Source organism: Bos javanicus, chromosome 16 (assembly GCF_032452875.1).
Source record: "Bos javanicus breed banteng chromosome 16, ARS-OSU_banteng_1.0, whole genome shotgun sequence".
Classification (NCBI taxonomy): domain Eukaryota; kingdom Metazoa; phylum Chordata; class Mammalia; order Artiodactyla; family Bovidae; genus Bos; species Bos javanicus.
The window spans coordinates 53,019,612-53,038,790 of record NC_083883.1 but is presented as its reverse complement, the minus strand read 5'-3'; the positions used below and the strand labels follow the sequence as shown (position 1 = coordinate 53,038,790).

At 48.6% G+C, this 19,179-nt stretch overlaps 1 protein-coding gene across 1 annotated transcript in view; it reads left to right on the top strand.

Moving 5' to 3' along the window:
• Nucleotides 1-2,532: 2,532 nt before the first annotated feature.
• TMEM51 (transmembrane protein 51) overlaps nt 2,533-19,179 on the top strand; it is a 59,203-nt gene continuing 42,556 nt past the window's right edge. The window contains exon 1 of the mRNA XM_061383215.1: nt 2,533-2,623. The gene's annotated coding sequence lies outside the window, so the exon portion shown is untranslated. The remainder of the gene's footprint in view (nt 2,624-19,179) is intronic.

The window sequence follows — 19,179 nt, the reverse complement described above, 5'->3', positions numbered from 1 at the left end:
TAGATTAACCAGGCTGAGCCTGACTAAAAGGAACACTCTGAAGATGATATTCTCAGATAAATAAGACCTGCCCAGTTGGGTGTGCAGTAGAGCAGGGCGGACCCAGAGTCTGATCCTGGCATGGAAAAGTACTGAGGCCATTTGCCTCTGGGTAGGAGCTAAAGCAGCTGTCTGAAATGATCACCCTGAGCCCAGGCCTCTCCAAAGTTAGCCTTGCAGAGTGAAATGAAAACCAGATCCCTGGTCTTATCTGAGGACTATGTGACTGTTTCCCATCACTTCTTTGGAGCCTGGAAGGTTCCCAAATTCATTGTCTAAACTCTGCAATGGATACACACAGCTTTCAAATGGGAGCCTGTTGTACAGGTCCCTTCTCCACATATGTTCTCCCCATTTGCTAAAATAATATTATTTGGAGTTTTCATTCATCCAGTAAATATTTATTAAGCACCTGCAGGGAGTCAAGCAAAGACTGTTGGGAGCACAGCAGTCCCTGTCCTCGGAAGAGGAGACTGACTTGTAAAGAATTACATCACTATGCAGAGTGTGACAATGGTGTCTTCTTCCTGAGTGACAGACTGGAGACGCAGGGGAACTTGTCTTAGGGCCCAGAGCATGATGGGGGATTTTTCTATAGTAGGGAGAGAAGAGGTTCTGGAGGGGACGAATTTGGGTCAAGCTCCCGATACTCCTCATTTGCCTAAAGTGTGACTTTGGGCAGATGACCTCATCCCCTTAAGCTTCAGCTTTCTGTTCTATAAAGTAAGCATCTGCAGGGTTGTTTTAAGGATTAAATAAGATGGTGCAAGGGAAGTGGGTGGTAACTGGGTTCTTGGTCCACAGTAAGGAAATGAAGAATACCAGTTATTGATATACTTAGGGAGACTAATTACTGTTTCCCTAAATGCCTTTCCCTCCTTAAAATCACAAGACAGCCCCAGACTGACCTCTTCGTAGACACTAAGGTCCTATCGAACTATTATCATCCATGTTAAGACCTGGAGAAGGGAACTGCAACCCACTCCAGCATTCTTGCCTGGAGAATTCCATGGACAGAGGAGCCTGGTGGGCTACAGTCCCTGGGGTTGCAAAGAGTCGGACACGACTAAAGGACTAACACACACACACATGCATGTGAAGAAGCAGCAATGGGAAAAAAATACCCACGTGTAACCACTCTGTAGGTATACACACATGAGAATCATGTGTACCTATGAAGCTGGCAGTTTGAAAGTGAACCTGATTGCAATTTCCACCAGGGTATCTGTTTTCCATCCTGGACAGGGCAGATTCCCAGTAGGAGGCGCCTTCTGTCCTCAGCTAGATTCTCTGACACCTGGCCTATCAGCTTTTCTCCGGATTTGAACTTCAAAGCAAAACAGTCTAAGATTGAAGGAGGAGGAGGATGGCTACCTGCGTATTTAGAATCGGGCTGGGTCCCAGAAACGCAGGTCTAGGGCGCACCTCCAGGTAGGGGGCAGAGGTGCCCTCCGAGCTGTGGTTCACCCTGCCCAGAACCAGGCCTCGGGCAGCAGCTCTGAAGATCTAAGCAGAGGAGGTCCACCCGCCTGCCACCTGGTCGGCAGGACACCAACCAGAGCTTCCATGCGCAAGTTCTCAGCAAAGCTGGAGACAAGACGCCAGCTGGGAAGGCACGAGCCAGGGCGTCCCCATCCCGGGCACGGGCGCAGGCTCCTGGAATGGGCTCCACCCCGACCAAGGCTCAAGTGTGCGACCCGGAGGGCGCTCAGGGGACCCGGGGTAGGGGATGGGGGCAGGTCGAGGGCCCGAGATGACTCGCTTTTCAAAAACTCGCTTCCTCCTTTACTACCTCCGCCCATCAGTCACCTTGCAGGGACCAGCCCTGGGAGGTGCGGGAGGGGCCCAGCGCCCAGACCCTGCCTGAGGGTGAAGAGGGAAGGGCAGCCTCCCCAGGACGGGGCGGAGGAGGAGAGGAGGCGGGGAGGCCGGCGCACCGGCTCGCCAGGTGAGCGCCCCACCTGGAAAGGCGCGGCGGGCGGCCCGGCGGAGCTGAACCTCTGCACTCGCACTGGGTCTGGTAGGGACTCTCTGGTCTCCTTAACACTTAAAACCCGGACTCCCGGCCGACACGCCCTTCCCACCCGGCGCCACCCGAAAGCTGCCCCGCGGGGCAGGGGCAGGCTGCTCTCTCCCCCCCATCCCGGGTTAGCCAACTTCTTGCGATCCAACGCCCCCGGCCCGCACTCCGCCAGCAGTTCCGGGGAGTGGGTGTCTTCTTTTCGCAGCTGGGGCTCGGTGCCCTGGGGCTCCAGGTGGCCCCGAGGGCCGAGGGGGAGGGTCGACTGGTGGGCGGTGCCTCCCGGGGCCGGAGGCCACTCGGGGCGGGCACCGCCCTCCGCCTCTCTCGGTCCCTCCCTCCCGCACGCCGGCGCTCAAGGGGCCGCGCTTCCTGCGTCCCCATCCCAGTCCGAGCTGGCGGCTCGCTCTCCGCCACCGTGCTCCTTCGACCGAGCCTCCCCTGATCCCCCAGCCCCGGGATCGCGGCACCCTAAGGAGGCAGCCTAGGGGAGGGGGCCGGGGTCCTGGAGCCCCCAGCCCCCGGCCGCCCGACGGAGACCAAGCTGGAACCGCCGCCTCCCCGGTGAGTCTGCGCCTTCCGCCCCGCCGCGCCCGGCGGAGGGACTGTTCCCCACGGGGCCCCGGAGGCAGTCGACGGCTGTCCGGGTCTGTCTGTAGGATCGTCTTAGAGCTTCCTGCCCAGGGTCTGCGGCAGAGGAACTCCGTACTCTCATTCTCTGGAACACCCAGCTCCCGAGCATCGCGCTGGGGCCAGCTGGCTTCGGCTGAGAGGAGAGAGCCGGCCTCCGGGCTCCCTGTTGGGGGTGGGGGGGACAGGTGCCATCCGCCTGTCAGTTCCGAACCCGTAGCCAAAGAGGCATCTTCCCCCGGTTCTTAGGGCGGAACTTCTCACTAGGTCCCAGGAAACTACTCTGGCGCTGCCCGAACGAGGCCCTTTCCCCCATCCCTTAATCCTTTTTGGAAACGGAGACTTTTAAAGGATTTAGGTTCGTGAGTGTGTGTTTTAGGTACTAGAGGCAAAGGGTGACGAATGGGGTGTGAGCAGAGTAGGTGTAACCAGGTTTCTTCATCTACAAATGAAGACCCGAACGCCGGGTCTGATTAACAAGGATAGTCACTTTCATATAGAAAGCTTTCCTAGCCGAAGGACGAGGGTGCAGGAAACCTGCACGTCCCTGCGGTTTCCCCGGTCCCGCCCGGGACTTTCCAGGTGGGTAGCGGCCCCGGGCACCTGTGCTGCGCCCAGAGAAGCCTGTGTGGTCCCGGGTCGGGTCCCTCCTGTCTTTGCCGGTGGTCCAGAAGCGCGGAACCGAGGCGTGGCCAGAGCGCGGTGGGCGGGATCGGAGCCAGCCTGTTGGGCCGCAGGAGAGGGATTGGCGTCTGAGATTGCTGGCTTCTGGCTTTCGTTTTGAAGGGATCACTTGAGAATGGCTTTCCTAGTCGGCTCTGGGACTGTGAAAGGCCTTCGCACTTTGCAGACGTCACACGGGGATCTTGACCTAGATCGATGGGGCCAAATGCAATTGGCAGGGAGCCCCTTTCCCTCCAAATGTGTCTCTTCCCAACTTGCCAGAAGTACTGCCCAGACCGAGAGAAAACACGGAAGACAGAAGAAGGGGAGGGGGCTGACTGTGATCTGTTCCTTAGGTGTCCTGAACTGAGTGTTTCAATGGTTAGGGCCTCTTGAGCATGACAAAGGCCCAGGCCTGCCCCGAGGGTACAAGGCCAAGGGGCCTCAGAGAGCTCCCAGTCTAGTGAATAGTAAATGGCAAGTGCATTAAAGAGGTGGCAATATAGTCAGACCCCACCATTTCCCGGCTGTGTGACCCACAGTGGGCTGTCACAGCCTCTGTGAGCCTCAGTTTCTTTACCTGTATAATGGGAATGAAAACCTAGGGTGTGGGACATTCATGCCTAGCACATGGCAAGTACTGTGGCGAGGCATGCCAGGAGATGCTGCTAAGAAAAGAATGTTGGGATATTAAATAGTGAAGTGGAGTCTCCTGGAGGGACGGGATAGGAAGGGTGTCTGGGCAGATGGAACAGCACCGGCAAAGGCATGAAGGTATGAAGGTGCACGGGATATACTAGGAGGTGCTCAGGCCATGGCAGGTTTATGGGAAGATGGGGGGAAGCAAAGGGAGTGGAGGATCTGGGATGAACTGGACTGGAGAGGCAGGGCCAGGTCATCACAGGTGGGACTTTATTCAGTAGACATCTTGGAACCACAGATGTCGACTGCATGCCTGTGTGTGCCAAGCAGTGTCCTGGGTACTCAGCATACATCACTGGACAAGAAAGACAAAGAAAGATGCAAATTCCGTTCAAGTTCTTTAAGCAGAAGAGCGATTCGGTCCTGTTGATGCGTTCGGAAGATAAACCTAGTTTGCGTAGGAGTTAGGTGGGAGTTTGGAGAAGGTTGATAGGAGAGAGGAAGGAGGCTGGCCTGCAGGTTGGTGGGGGGCAGAGGGAATGACCTGGAGCCCCATACAGGAGGCAGAGATTAACATGTGCTCTTAACATGTGACCACTGCTCAAGGGTGAGATTTGTGGATGTAGGGTGAGGCTCAGACTACCAGCCTGTCTCCTGCCAGAGTGAGGTGGTGGGATCTTGGCAGGGTCCAGGCTGGTCCAGTTGTGGCTTTCCAGCTCTCCATCTCTAGAAGTCATGGGGCCCAGGAGTTTCTGTGTCTGTGCAAGGAATGGCAACGCTGAAAGCCGAGCCAGCAGGCCATCTGCTGTTGGCGTTTACACTGGACAGCCTGCCCCTTTGGGGGACTCCTGAGTCATGGTTCTGGTAAACGTTCTTCCCTCCTTCTGTGGGGCTGGTAGTAAAGCCCTCCGAGCCCTGGGGCTGGAGAAGATTGGAGCTCCAGGACCTTTGACTCTGGGCTTTTCATTTGAGGCACTGAGAAGACTTCTCCCTAAGTGCTGGGGAAGTTCCGGAACTTCAGATGCCTTCTGACTGGGGACGAGGTGAAGGGTCCGCTTCTGGCCGCTGGCTTTTGCTTTCACTTTTGTTGTCTGCTCTGAATCTTAGAGTTATTTTTCTAGTTGACAGCTATAAGAGTATCCTTCTTCTGATACTAAGTCTCCTTTACTCGGAAGTGGACCATGCACGGTCTTTCACCCGCCACAGGAGGACCTGGGTGTGTCCTCTCATTTGAGGAGAGGGGAAGGAACTCACCCAAGGGCACACAGGGAGTCAGCAGTGGAACCTGTCACCCAGGAGATTGGCCACAGTCAGGTCAAAGGCTTGTTCCAGGCCCTGGGTTAGTCCAGGGAGGAGGATGTCTCAACATCTGTCTCTCTCCTCCCCAGTTTGGACAGGTGGCCCTGTTTAGCCTTGCGATGCTTTTTCCTCCCTTCTGGATTGAGCCTTTGGTGCGCCGGCCGCCCTTGCTGGGAGCTCCGGCTCCACAAATAAACGGGTCACTTGTTTGGCTTTGCCTGCTCCAGGCCAGACTGCCCTACCCTTTGGAGACAGCCCCAAGACACTGACCAGAGGCCATGCTCTGGGGGTGGGGGGTTTGCTGAGAGCCTTGGGCTGATTCTCAACTCCTCCCTCCTCTCGGCCCCAAGCCCTGTGTCAGGATGCTCGGCTGGGCCTTCGCTTTCTACTCTGAGTTGTTTACTCAGGCTGAGCAGCCGAAAGTTCCCTTATTCTCTCTTGCCCTAGATTCATCAGGCTTAGCAACCCTTAAATCTGAGTGCTGCTTCCTTTAGCTCTTAGAATATTAGAGCCAAAAGGGAACTTACAAATGGGGAAATTGAGGCCCAAGGAAAGGAAGAGACAGGCCTGAGATCAGAGCTAGGGCAAGAACTCAAGTTTCCTGATTTTGTCTTGAATGATTTTAAGGATGGTTCTTGAAGGAAAAAAAAAGAAATCAGAGCACACACCCCCTCCAAGAACCCCTCTCTCTGTATATTCCACACTGCCAGGAATTTAGGGGGAGACCACAGTCATGTGTCCAGAAGGAGTAAATGATAAGGCCCCCCCCAAACAAGGAATACATGTATCTTGACATTTTCAGGACCTATCTCTTCAAACTGACATTCACACCAGGGACTAAGCTAGTGATTAAACTTGCTGCTCCCTGAACCATACTTTATCATGTGCCCCTGGAGAGACAGGCTCTTAAAGTTATTTTTGCCCCCAGATTACAAAGGAAGTACATGCTTATTGTAGAAAACTTGGAAGGAATATATCACGAGGTGCTGACACCCACTGTCCATACCGTGGTGTCTTATTCAGACTTTTTTTTAGCTTGCTTGCTCTGCTATTTCATACTCTAGTTTTTCAACTCATAATTCTAATGTGTACTTTTCTTGTGACAACTTTTTCACACTGGTTCTAACCTGCCAGTCTCATGTGGTCCTACTATCTGATGGCTGGAAGGTACTTAGGAGGCCAGAATTTTGAGTTGGCTCTGACAGAACACTCCAGTACCCTGAATCCTATGCACACATGCATGCTCAGTTGCTGAGCTGTGGCCAACTCTTTGCTACACTAAGGACTGTAGCCTGCCAGAGTCTTCTGTCCATGGGATTCTCTAGGCAAGAATACCGGAGTAGGTTGCTATGCCTTCCTCTAGGGGATCTTCCCAACCCAGGGATCGAACCCATGTCTCCTGCATCGCCTGCATTGCAGGCATATTCTTTACCACTGAGCCCAAATTTTGTATCCCTATGCAAATTACTCACCACTGTAGGACTTCCAGGGGCCGTTTCTCTGCATCACCGTGGGTGTTGGGGAAAGGGTCATGTTTACCAGATCTAAAGCAAACATTGATTGTCAGCAAGCCTCTTAAAAATGGAGGACATCAGTTATCAGGGTGGGGTAGGGTGGATGTGATCCACAGATTATAGGAGGGAGGGAGAGAGCTTTGTTTCTTCCAATCCTTTGCTGTGTTGGTTTCAACCTAGCTCCCACCCTGTTGTCATCACCCCTTCCCCAGATTTTCCCAGGACTAGGCACCAGGGTGGCAAGTGCGGGTCCCTAGAAAAGTCAGTATTTGGTTTGCTCGTCTCCAGGCCCTGCGTCTTGGAGAGTAGGTATTTCAGTGGCAAAGATGTGCAGAAAATGCGTTACCACCAACTCAGGTGATAAGGTCCGGCACTCCACCCTGCGGACAGGATTTCCTGGCATCTCTCACCCTCTAATAGGAGTACAGCTTTACTGCGCCTGCGTACATGCTCAGTTGTTCAGTCATATCTGATTCTTTGTGACCCCACAGACTGTAGCCCACCAAGGTCCTCTGTTCATGGAATTTTCCAGGCAAGAATACTGGAATGGGTTGCCATTTCCTACTCCTCAGAATCTTACCAATCCAGGGATCGAACCCACATCTCCTGCACTGACACTTTACCACTTAGCCACCAGGGAAGTCTAAGAGCTTTACTAATGCCAATACTAGAAGTGATCTCAATACTGCTGCTGCTAAGTCGCTTCAGTCGTGTCCGACTCTGTGCGACCCCATAGACGGCAGCCCACCAGGCTCCCCCGTCCCTGGGATTCTCCAGGCAAGAACACTGGAGTGGGTTGCCATTTCCTTCTCCAATGCATGAAAGTGAAAAGTGAAAGTGAAGTCGCCCAGTCGTATCTGACTCTTCGCCACCCCATGGACTGTAGCCCATCAGGCTCCTCTGTCCATGGGATTTTCCAGGCAAGAGTACTGGAGTGGGGTGCCATCACCTTCTCTGGACCTCAATACTGGAGATCATCAATACTATCTCAGAAGTTCCTTAGGCTATGCTTACAGACTATGGGCAGCGACTTATCCGTGGGTTTGAAAATCAGTGAAACGGTTTTCCACTGTCTCTTTTGAAGTGAAATAGAAGAAAGTAAACTAGTAAGCAATGCATCTCCTGCCCTGAGAAGTATTCTTCAGTGAAACTTTCATCTCAGTTATTCGTAGGCAGCTAGGCAGCGGGGTAAGAGCCTTGGGCAGCACTGCTCTGGCTCACCAGTTTTTATTCTGTGATCCTGGAAAACTTGGGATTCCTTAGACGGGTCCCAGAAGCAACTCAGGGGTTTATGGAGGGCCAGCTGGAAAGAAACCGTGCTTACAAATATTCCAGATGTCACGGTGCAAAAATCTCTTTAAAGAGATTCTGCAACTTTAAATAAAGAAAATTGCTGCTGTTCAAGCTGCCTCGATTCTTAGAAGAAGAAACTGAGGCCAGAAAACAGAGTGGCCTTTGCGGGGCAGGTGGGCTCTCAGGCTCACTTGACAAGGGTCTCCAGATGAGGTGCGAAAGTCAGTGAAGTCAGAGCTCCTGGCTGAAGACACAGGTTGGCCCTGCAGCCTGAGTCTCCTCTGAGCCACACTGGTATGTTCACTAGGAACTCATGTTTATCATAAAGCCTGTAACTGTCAGGCCAACGGTCTAGCTTAAATTGTCACAGTGCACAAAACAGGCACCTGTTCAATGCCAGCATTTAAAACACATCACAGGGTTGGTTAGATAGCATTACCAGACATGAATTTGGGTAAACTCTGGGAGATAGTGAAGACAGGGAAGCTTGGCGTGCTGCAGTCTGTGGGATTGCAGAGTCAGACACAACTTAGTGACTAAACAACAAGGGTTCATTAAGCCCTTTGGCATTTCTTTTTTTGATGTCCCCAGAGCTTCCCTAATGGGAACATCCTATAGGCAGTGGGCCCAAGGTCACCCAGCAAATCTTGGCAGAACCAGGATGAGAATTCACTGAGTGAGTGAGGTCCTTTGGCACCCCACTCCAGTACTCTTGCCTGGAAAGTCGCATGGATGGAGGAGCCTGGTAGGCTGCAGTCCATGGGGTCGCACAGAGTCCGACACGACTGAGCGACTTCACTTTCACTTTTCACTTTCATGCATTGGAGAAGGAAATGGCAACCCACTCCAGTGTTCTTGCCTAGAGAATCCCAGGGATGGGGGAGCCTGGTGGGCTGCCGTCTATGGGGTCGCACAGAGTTGGACACGACTGAATCGACTTAGCAGCAGATTCTTTTTAAAGGCGTGGGTCAACAGTGGCCTGCCGTGGGGTCAGGGACACTGACTGTGGCAGTCCTGGGAGGCATGGCATGCTGGCATAAGTCCTTTTGGAGGAGTTCACCATTACCCCACTCCAGTATTCTTGCCTGGGAAATCCCATGAACAGAGGTACCTGGTGGGCTATTGTCCATGGGGTCACAAAAGAGGATACAACTTAGCAACTAAACAACTTATGTGATGTATTGTTCTGGATGTCTCCAGAAGGTTCTACTCTTTCTTCTATTCAAGACCTAGAACCACGTGGCTCTAATGCTTGGTGGATTTTGTGTCTTTGCCACTTTTTCTTTTTCACAGCTGGTCTGGAAGAGACAGAGTTTACTTACCTTACTCTTGGTCCACGTTTTCCCCCCGCACAGCCGGGCTTGTGTTGGTTAGGGTGTGGGCATGGTTTCTTGAAACTTGGGAATGGGGGGAATATGATAAAAAAACAAAACACACCTCAACTCCAAATATTCAGCTTCATTAGCTGCAGTGTGCTGGGTAGAGATATGTGTGGGAGTTGTCCTTGGGTGATTGTTTTCAAACACTGACAGATGCAAATTATACTGTGGAGGGTGGGGAGGAAGTTGTCTTTGGCTGCCACAGCCTGTCATGTAAATAAATGTACTGTTAGTACTGTGTCTTCTCAAAGCTATGGTTTTTCCAGTAGTCATGTATGGATGTGAGAGTTGGACTATAAAGAAAGCCTGAGCACCGAAGAATTGATGCTTTAGAACTGTGGTGTTGGAGAAGACTCTTGAGAGTGCCTGGGACTGCAAGGAGATCCAACCAGTCCATCCGACAGGAAATCAGTCCTGAATATTCATTGGAAGGACTGATGCTGAAACTGAAACCCCAATACTTTGGCTACCTGACGTGAAGAACTGACTCATTTGAAAAGACCCTGATGCAGGGAAAGGTTAAAAGTGGGAGGAGAAGGAGACGGCAGAGGATGAGATGGTTGGATGGCATCATCAACTCAATGGACATGAGTTTGAGTAAATTCCAGGAGTTGGTGATGGACAGGGAGGCCTGGCGTGCTGCAGTCCATGGGGTTGCAAAGAGTCGGACACGACTGAGCGACTGAACTGAACTGAACTGAGTGCTGTGTCTTGATCACAGAGCTGGTGGAAAACCAAAGAGGCCAGCTCTGCCCCCATAGGTAGGCCAGTCTTCCAGGAGTCACCATGACAATACAGCTATCCAGTGACGAGGAAACCCAAGAGCTTAAAGGAGGCAGTTTAACCCACTGGGAGAGTCAAGGAACGATTTTCAGAAAAGACCAAGTCTAAGCCGAAGCCTAGAGGGGGAACAGAAGGTCAGTGACTGTGCCTGGTGGAGGCACAGCCTGTGCAAAGGCTCGTGGCATAAAACAGTTATGGCATAATTCACATGGGCTGGCACTAAATTCACATCTAGTGAATGGGGAGGGGTGGGGAAAACCATTTACTTGATTTCTTTCATTCAACCAGTATTCACTGAGTTTTCTCTACCGGCCACGTGTTCAGGGTTTTGGGGTGAAGTGTTCCATAAGTGAGACTCACTCCCTGCTCTCCTGGAGCTTACACTTTACTGGGGGGGTAGGGGAGAGGGGTCAGTAAGTTAGGAAACAGACAAATGAAATAAACCAATAATCACACCAGGCAGGGAACTAAAATCTTTGCCACTTTGCTACTGTCTGGTCTTCCCTGTTGGCTCAGATGGTAAAGAATCGATCTGCAATGCAGGAGACCTGGTTTCGATCCCTGAGTTGGGAAAATCCTCTGGAGGAGGAAATGGCTACCCACTCCAGTATTTTTGCCTGGAGAATCCCATGGACAGAGGAGCCTGGTGGGCTACTGTCCATAGGGTCATAGAGAGTGAGAAGAGACTGAGCGACTAACACTTTCACTTTCACTTTACTGTCTGCAGGATCAAGTCTGGGCTAGGCCCCTTCACTGTCCAAGCTCTGAAGACTCCACAGCCCCAGTGCTTTGGTCGGAAGGAACCAGGAACCACTGCCTAACTCACTTTCCTCCTCCACAGCCGCCCATAGCCCAGACTTCAGTGGCTTTTTTGCCTGGACTGCTCTCTGTCCCAGTCAAAGCTAAAAGAAAATCTAGCAGGTGGGGGGCATTGTACATAACCCAAGTGCACATTTCAAGACTAAGAAATTCACGTTGCTACTGACTAAATGACAGACTTTATTTGGATCTCACCAGTGTCCCCACTGTCATATTTCTGCATCGGGATCTTATCCATGATACCACCTTGTACTCAGTTCTCACATCCCCTTCATCTGTACTGATCTGTGACCATTTCTCAGTCTTTCCTTAAATTTCATGACCTTAAAAGCTTTGAGGAGTGCTGATCAGTGCTTTGTAGGATGTCTCTCACTTTGGATTTGTCTGATATTTTTTTGTGATTAGACTGGGGTTTGAGGTTTGCAGAAAGATTCCTGCAGAGGTGAAGTGTTCTCATGACATCATGTCAGGATTTCCATGGTATCAGCATGACTTCTGGGAAATGTTAACCATGATCATTTGGTCAAAGTGATGCATACAAGATTTCTCCACTATAAAGTTACTCAGGCCCCTTTTAGGAAAAGGCTTTTAAAGCATTGTAGTGAAAGTTCAAATTATAAAAGGAATTCTAGAAAGTGATTGATAGATTTGGCTCCTAAAATTAAAAAACTTTGATACAGTAAATATTAAACTACAGCAATATTTGCAACACAACCAGACAAGAGGCTGTTTTCTGGACACAGACAGGATCTTTTCTACTCAGAAAGAAGAGACTCAGGGCTTCCCCGGTGGCTCAGTGGTAAAGCATCCACCTGAAATGCAGGAGATGCAGGTTCGATCCCTGGGTCAGAAAGATCCCCAGGAGTAGCAAATGGCAACCCACTCTAGTAGTCTTGCCTGGAAAATTCCATGGACATAGGAGCCTGATGGGCCACCAGCCAATAGGCCTCAAAGAGTTGGACACGACTGAGTGGCTGAGCACATCCAACATAAGGAAAGGCTAAATGCCCTAGTCAAGAAATGGAATAAAGAAGAATTGCCATTGCCCATAAGCACATAGGAGGAAAAAGAAAAAAACACATTCAACCTCATCATATTAAGAAAAGGCTGGGACTTCCCTGGTGGCCCAGTGATTAAGAATCTACCTTCCAATACAGGGTATGCAGGTTCCATCCCTGGTTGGGGAACTAAAATCTCATATGCCACAGGGCAACTAAGCCTGTGCGCCACAACTAGAGAAGCCCACTCACTGCAGCGAAAACCCAGCACAGCCAAAATTTTTTTTGAAAAAGAAAGAAAATTGCTAACTAACACAATGCCATCTTTCACATGTGAAATTTTTACATGTTTTTAAAATTAAAAAATTTTAAACTAAAAAGGGAATGCTAATATGGGGAGGCGGTGCTTTCAGGAGCTGATGAGGGAATATAAATTGGAGGACATTCTGAAAACACATATCAAAGCTTGAAGATACATAGCAGTTTCAATACCAGGAATTTATCTAGAGGAAACATGATTGTATAAGAAGTTAGTTTCAACAGTTGTTTTTTTTTTTAATAATAACAATAAAATTAGAAACCAACTGTATGTCTGGCAGTAGAGAATTGGTTAAATAAATTAGGGGTCTGCCATGTCCTGGAATAGTCCTCAGCCACAAAAAATTACAGTTTAGATGAATACTGAGGATGTGCAAAAATTGTTCATTATATATCAAAAAAATTTTCAAGGTCACAAAAGCATATTGCATTAAGATCTCATTTTTGTAAAAGAAATAAGTCTATTTGCAAATAACTCAAAGTCCAGCACCATGATAGATAGTATCAGTAATTAACAGAATAACATCCATTACTCAATGGATGATTTTAATTTTCTTTGTGCTAATCTAGATTTATTCATTTTTGTTTAATAAACAAGCAGTGTTTTATGACAAGAGAAAATATTTTACTTTTACAGGTCTTATAGGGTTTTTGCAGATCCCCTGAGGGTCACTCCTAGGTAAAGTACTTTGTGAGCCATAGAAAGTGAAAGTGAAAGTCGCTCAGTCATATCTGACTCTTTGTGACCCAATGGACTATACAGTCCGTGGAATTCTCCAGGCCAGAATACTGGAGTGGGTAGACTTTCCCTTCTCCAGGGGATCTTCCCAACCCAGGGATCCAACCTAGGTCTCCCACATTGTAGGCAGGTTCTTTACCAGCTGAGCCACAAGGAGGATTTGCAAATATTAGCCATTATTCCAGGTGATTCTTTTCCTGTTTTTAACTTTGAACGTCTGGGTCTCCTTTCCTAGGCTTCAGTTCAGTTCGGTTCAGCCACTCAGTTGTGTCCAACTCTTTGTGACCCCATGGACTGCAGCATGCCAGGCTTCCCTGTCCGTCACTAACTCCCAGAGCTTGCTCAAACTCATGTCCATCAAGTTGGTAATGCCATCCAACCATCTCCTCCTGCCTTCAATCTTTCCCAGCATCAGGGTCTTTTTCAATGAGTCAGTTCTCCACATCAGGTGGCCAAAGTATTGAAGTTTCAGCTTCAGCATTAATCCTTCCAGTGAATATTCAGGACTGATTTCCTTTAGGATTTACTGGTTTGATTTCCTTGCGATCCAAGGGACTCTCAAGAGTCTTCTCCAACACCACAGTTCAAAGCATCAATTCTTTGGCACTCAGCTTTCTTTATAATCCAATTCTCACATCCATACATGACTAAAGTCTCTCACTGTTTCCATTCTTTCCCCATCTACTTGCCATGAAGTGATAGGACCAGATGCCATGATCTTAGTTTTTTTAATGTTGAGTTTTAAGCCAGCTTTTTCACTCTCCTCTTTCACTTTTATCAATAGCCTCTTTAGTTCTTCTTCGCTTTCTGCCATAAGTGTGGTATCATCTGCATATCTGAGGTTATTAATATTTCTCCCGGAATCTTGATTCCAGCTTGTGCTTCATCCAGCCTGGCATTTTGCATGATGTACTCTGCATATAAGTTAAATAAGCAGGGTGACAATATACAGCCTTGACGTACTCCTTTCCCAATTTGGAACCAGTCTGTTGTTCCATGTCCAGTTCTAATTGTTGCTTCTTGACCTGCATACAGATTTCTCAAGAGGCAGGTAAGGTGGTCTGGTATTCCCATCTCTTTCAGAATTTTCCACGGTTTGTTGTGATCCACACAGTCAAAGGCTTTGGTGTAGTCAATAAAGCAGAAATAGATGTTTTTCTGGAACTTTCTCGCTTTTTCGATGATCCAGCAGATGTTGGCAATTTGATCTCTGGTTCCTCTGCCTTTTCTAAAACCAGCTTGAACATCTGGAAGTTCATAGTTCACATACTGTTTAAGCCTGGGTTGGAGAATTTTGAGCATTACTTTGCTAGTGTGTGAGATGAGTGCAATTGTGCGGGAGGCTTAGGAAGCTGAGATAGGAGTTAGGCGGGAACCACAGCAGCTCACTCATCTGTCAGTATGAAGGCTGTCTATTCGAGGCTGAATGTCTGTGTTCCCCCAAAATTCACATGTTGAAGCCTTAACCCCCAATGTGATGGTATTAGAAAACAGGGCTTATGGGAGATGATTAGGTTTTGATTAGGCCATGAGTGAGACTGTCTTCCTGGGATTAGTGCCCTTACATGAAGAGAAAGAGAGAGATCTCCTGGAAAGGCCATATGAGGACACAGTGAGAAGGCTGCCATCCACAAGCCAGGAAGTGGGGCCTCAGCAGACATCAAATCTGCTGACACCTAATGAAATATTAATAGTACCCTCCTCTGCAATGTGGAACATCAATGACCTGGTTGAATACCCAGTAGAAACAATTTGCCATTTCTCCTTGACTGATATTTTGCATTTTCCCCCAACTGATATGGATTCAGCTCTGCCAGGAAGTAAGTTGACTTTTCCCTGCTGACCACTTCCCCCTTCCCTGTGTCACAAAAGAGGAAGTAACGATGGCTTATGTATATAGTTCCTAACTTAAATAACTTTTTACTAACTTTTTAATTAGCAATTAATTAGAAAATATTTTTATACATGATAAAAAAAATTGAACAGTATAGAACCATAGCCAATGAAAAAATGTAAATCTCCCTCACATCCCAGACCCCTGATCCCTTTTCCCAAAAAGAACCATGGTTCATAATTTCTTGTATATGGTTCCAGAAATTTTCTATGCATATAATGATGCTTATAAAGGCAGTTTTTGGATATTCTCCTGGAAATCAAACAATAAAACATTATAGTTGTCTGGATCATTTTGAAATTGTTGGATAATGTTAGACTTTTAATAACTCATATCATGATCCTCAGAAGAGGGTTAAGGACCCACTAACCACCTGAGATTTCCTGTCAGATCTTCCATCTCTGCATTTTTTGTGGAAGGTCAGTAGCTTCCATAAGATTTTTTAAAGGGGTCTATGTACCAAAATAGGGGAGTGGGGAGAAGCATGGCCAGTGGTATAAGAGAAACAACCTTTTACAGATAAACAGAAGATAATGGGGGATACAAGTTCTGAATTTATGGATCATTGGTGATTAACTTTGTGATTGGAAGCTGATGGAGCCATAGGTTGAACAGGGAAGTGTGCCTGGCTGAGCCACCGGGGATGAAATTAGTGGAGTTCTTCAGCCCTGGGTGTTACTGCTATCTCATCGCATGTGGGGAAGTTAATGTCTGAGGCTTTAGAACACTTGTATGCTCTTGCCCAGTTACTCAGAACTGGAATAAAGTTGTCCACTGGGAAATTCTCACGGACAGGAGCAAGACTACTTGCTTCCTAACAGAGTTTCAGGCTGAAAAATAATTCAAAATGAGTTTAGGGCAATTCCTGGGAGGCAGAGCCATATCCAGCGGGTCATGAAAGTCCCAAATGTTTGGGGAAATATCCTTCATGGGGTCAATATCCTTGATGGAGTTGTGGGGTGGGGGATGGTAGGGAGGGTAACCAAGTTTTACATCACCCCCATTTTGGGTTGGCAGGCTGACTGGCCAGAAGGTCTGACCTTACAAGGTATTTCTAATATTAGTTTAAATGTTTGTAGCAATTGCGCCAGACACTCTTGTAAGCATTTTGCATGTACTAACCCCTAACTCCTTGATCCTCGTAATAGTTCTACAACATGGGGAAACTGAGGTCGGAGTATGCCAGCTACTGTGCAAACAACCCCACATCTCACCAGCTTAAGAGACTTAGTAGGTCAGGACCTAATGTGTGGGGTGGGCGACTTAAGATCCACCAAGTCATTCAGGGCTCCCCAGGACTCCCCATCGTGCTGGGTTGCCGCCATAACAGTCTCAGCTGAAATGTCCCTGTTTCTGAGAGATCTTCCTACATCACCTTGCCTGAAGCACCATGTTCCCCCTTTACTGAGTGACTGAACTGAACTCAACTGAACAAAAAAAGACAGAAAGTAGGGGTGAAAATGACTTCCTCAAGACATGTGTGAGTGGCCAGTTGCATTTGGCTGAGACCAGTGCCTGCCATCAATGGCTCAGAGGAGAGCTGCTTCCTGCTGGCTGTAGGGGAGGGGAATCAGCTGGATGTGGGAAAGAGGCATGGCCTTCCTGGTTAGCTGGAGGGAGGGGAGGAAGCCAAGGCCCAGAGTCTCAGTGTGCAGAGGCTGGGAGACAGACCCATGTGACCTGAAGGCCGACATCAGGACTGTCTCCCTTGGATGTGTCCCTGACGTGGCACCGATCTTGCTCCTGCTAGAGAGCAGGTTTTTAATCCATGCTGGTACCACTGGTGCCTGGTACAGAGCCCTGCACCCAAGGCTTGTTCATTCAGGAACACCGGGAGTAAGGTTGAGAAAGCATGGGGCAGTCCACACCCTCCCAGGAGTTTGGACTTTGTCCTGTAGGCTATGAGGGACTCCTTTGATGTTTTGACCTACACAATGGCTGGAGGGCTGTGTGGCTGCACTTATAGGCTGAGAAAGCCTTAGAGAAGCAGGGTTTTAGTAATCAACCAGCCCTGAGAAATAGGAGGGGGAGGTGGGTAGGGAAGGAAGAATCACTGCAAACAGAGGCTTTGAGAAGAAAAAAGAAACAAGTTTGGGGACCAACGGAATGTGGAAGTGGGCAACAAATACACTTGTCTGAAAGGATATAACAGCGGGCCTTGAGAGTGTCAGGCCAGAGATAAGGCGGCAGGGAGTGGTGGGGATTGTGGCAAAGCACAAGGCAGGCCTCTTGCATAGGAGACAGTTGCAACTCAGCACCAGCTGCCTGTTACATGTGCGAATCAGGCCCAGGGTTGCCAGGTTTTCAAGTTTTATGAGATCACCATGTTCTCAATATTGACAGCTACTCTATAATATATAAAATAAATAAAACTTCACGGGCCAAATAAGACATATCGGTGGGGCAGGTATAGCCCCTTCCAACCCCCCAGGTAGCCAGTTTGAGACCTGGGTATGTGTGTGGGTTGGAAATGGGGTGAGGAGGGGAGAGAAGGCTCAAGGACACTGAAATTTCCAGCCCAAGTCACTGGGAGAATGGTGGCCTTTCACACTGTAATTAGGAAGTCTGGAGGTGAAGTCTGTGGGGAAGGACTGAAACAGGAGGGAAGCAGTCAGGGTACAACCTTTGAAAGAATGACATAGGCCGAGGATGCAGCATAAACGGATTAGAATTGAATGGGTCCATAATGGCAGACAAGTCAACTCCTCAGGATACGCTCACCGTAACACATCAGCAAGCTAAATGACATACCCAGAGGCGCCATGACAGTTCTAAGACTAACCATCAAAGACCAAAAAGTGAACAGTGGCCCAATTCCTGGAAATCTCTGCCCCCTTCCCCCAAACAGTTGGAATAATCCTCCCATTCATTAGCTTGTGAAATTACCCAGCCCATAGAAGCTAACTTCACCACATTTTGCGGCTGCATTCACTCTCTGGGACAGCCCTCACTCTTGTCTGTGAAGTGTGTTTCTCTCCATGAAAAGGCGAAAAGATATGACACTGGAAGATGAGCCCCCCAGGTTGGTAGGTGTCCAATGTGCTACTGGGTAAGAGCTGAGAAATTCCAGAAGGAATGAAGAGGCTGAGCCAAAGCAGAAACGATGCCCAGTTGAGGATGTGTCTGGTGGTAAAAGTAAAGTCCAATGCTGTAAAGAATGGAATCAAGGAGAAGGCAATGGCACCCAGTAGTCTTGCCTGGAAAATCCCATGGACGGAAGAGCCTGGTAGGCTGCAGTCCATGGGGGTTGCAAAAAAAAAAAGAATTGAATCAAGGTAAATTGGATGTGGTCAAACAGGAGATGGCTAAGTGAACATTGACATTTTAAGAATCAGTGAACTGAAATGGACAGGAATGGGCAAATTTAATCCAGATGACCATTATATCTACTATTGTGAGCAAGAATCTCTTAGAAGGAATGGAGTAGCCTTCATAGTCAACAAAAGAGTAAAAAATGCAATACTTGGGTGCAGTCTCAATTTGTTTCCAAGGCAAACCATTCAACATCATAGTAATCCAAGTCTGTGCCACAAGAAGCTGAAATTGAACAGTTCTATGAAGACCTACACGGAGAAGGCAATGGCACCCCACTCCAGTACTCTTGCCTGGAAAATCCCATGGACAGAGGAGTCTGGTTGGCTGCAGTCCATGGGGTCGCTAAGAGTTGGACATGACTAAGCAACTTCACTTTCACTTTTCACTTTCATGCACTGGAGAAGGAAATGCAACCCACTCCAGTATTCTTGCCTGGAGAATCCCAGGGACAGAGGAGCCTAGTAGACTGCCGTCTATGGGGTCGCACAGAGTCAGACACGACTGAAGTGACTTAGCAGCAGCATGAAGACCTACAAGACTTCTAGAACTAACACCAAATAAAGATGTCCTTTTCATCACAGGGGACTAGAATGCAAAAGTAGGAAGTCAAGAGATACCTGGAGTAACAGGCAAATTTGACCTTGGAGACCAAAATGAAGCAAAGCGAAGGCTAACAGAGTTCAGCCAGAGAATGCACTGGTCATAGCAAACACCCTCTTCCAACAACACGAGAGACAAGTCTACATGTGGACATCACTAGATGGTCAATATCAAAATCAGATTTAGTCTATTCTCTGCAACCAAAGATGGAGAAGCACTATGTAGTCAGGAAAA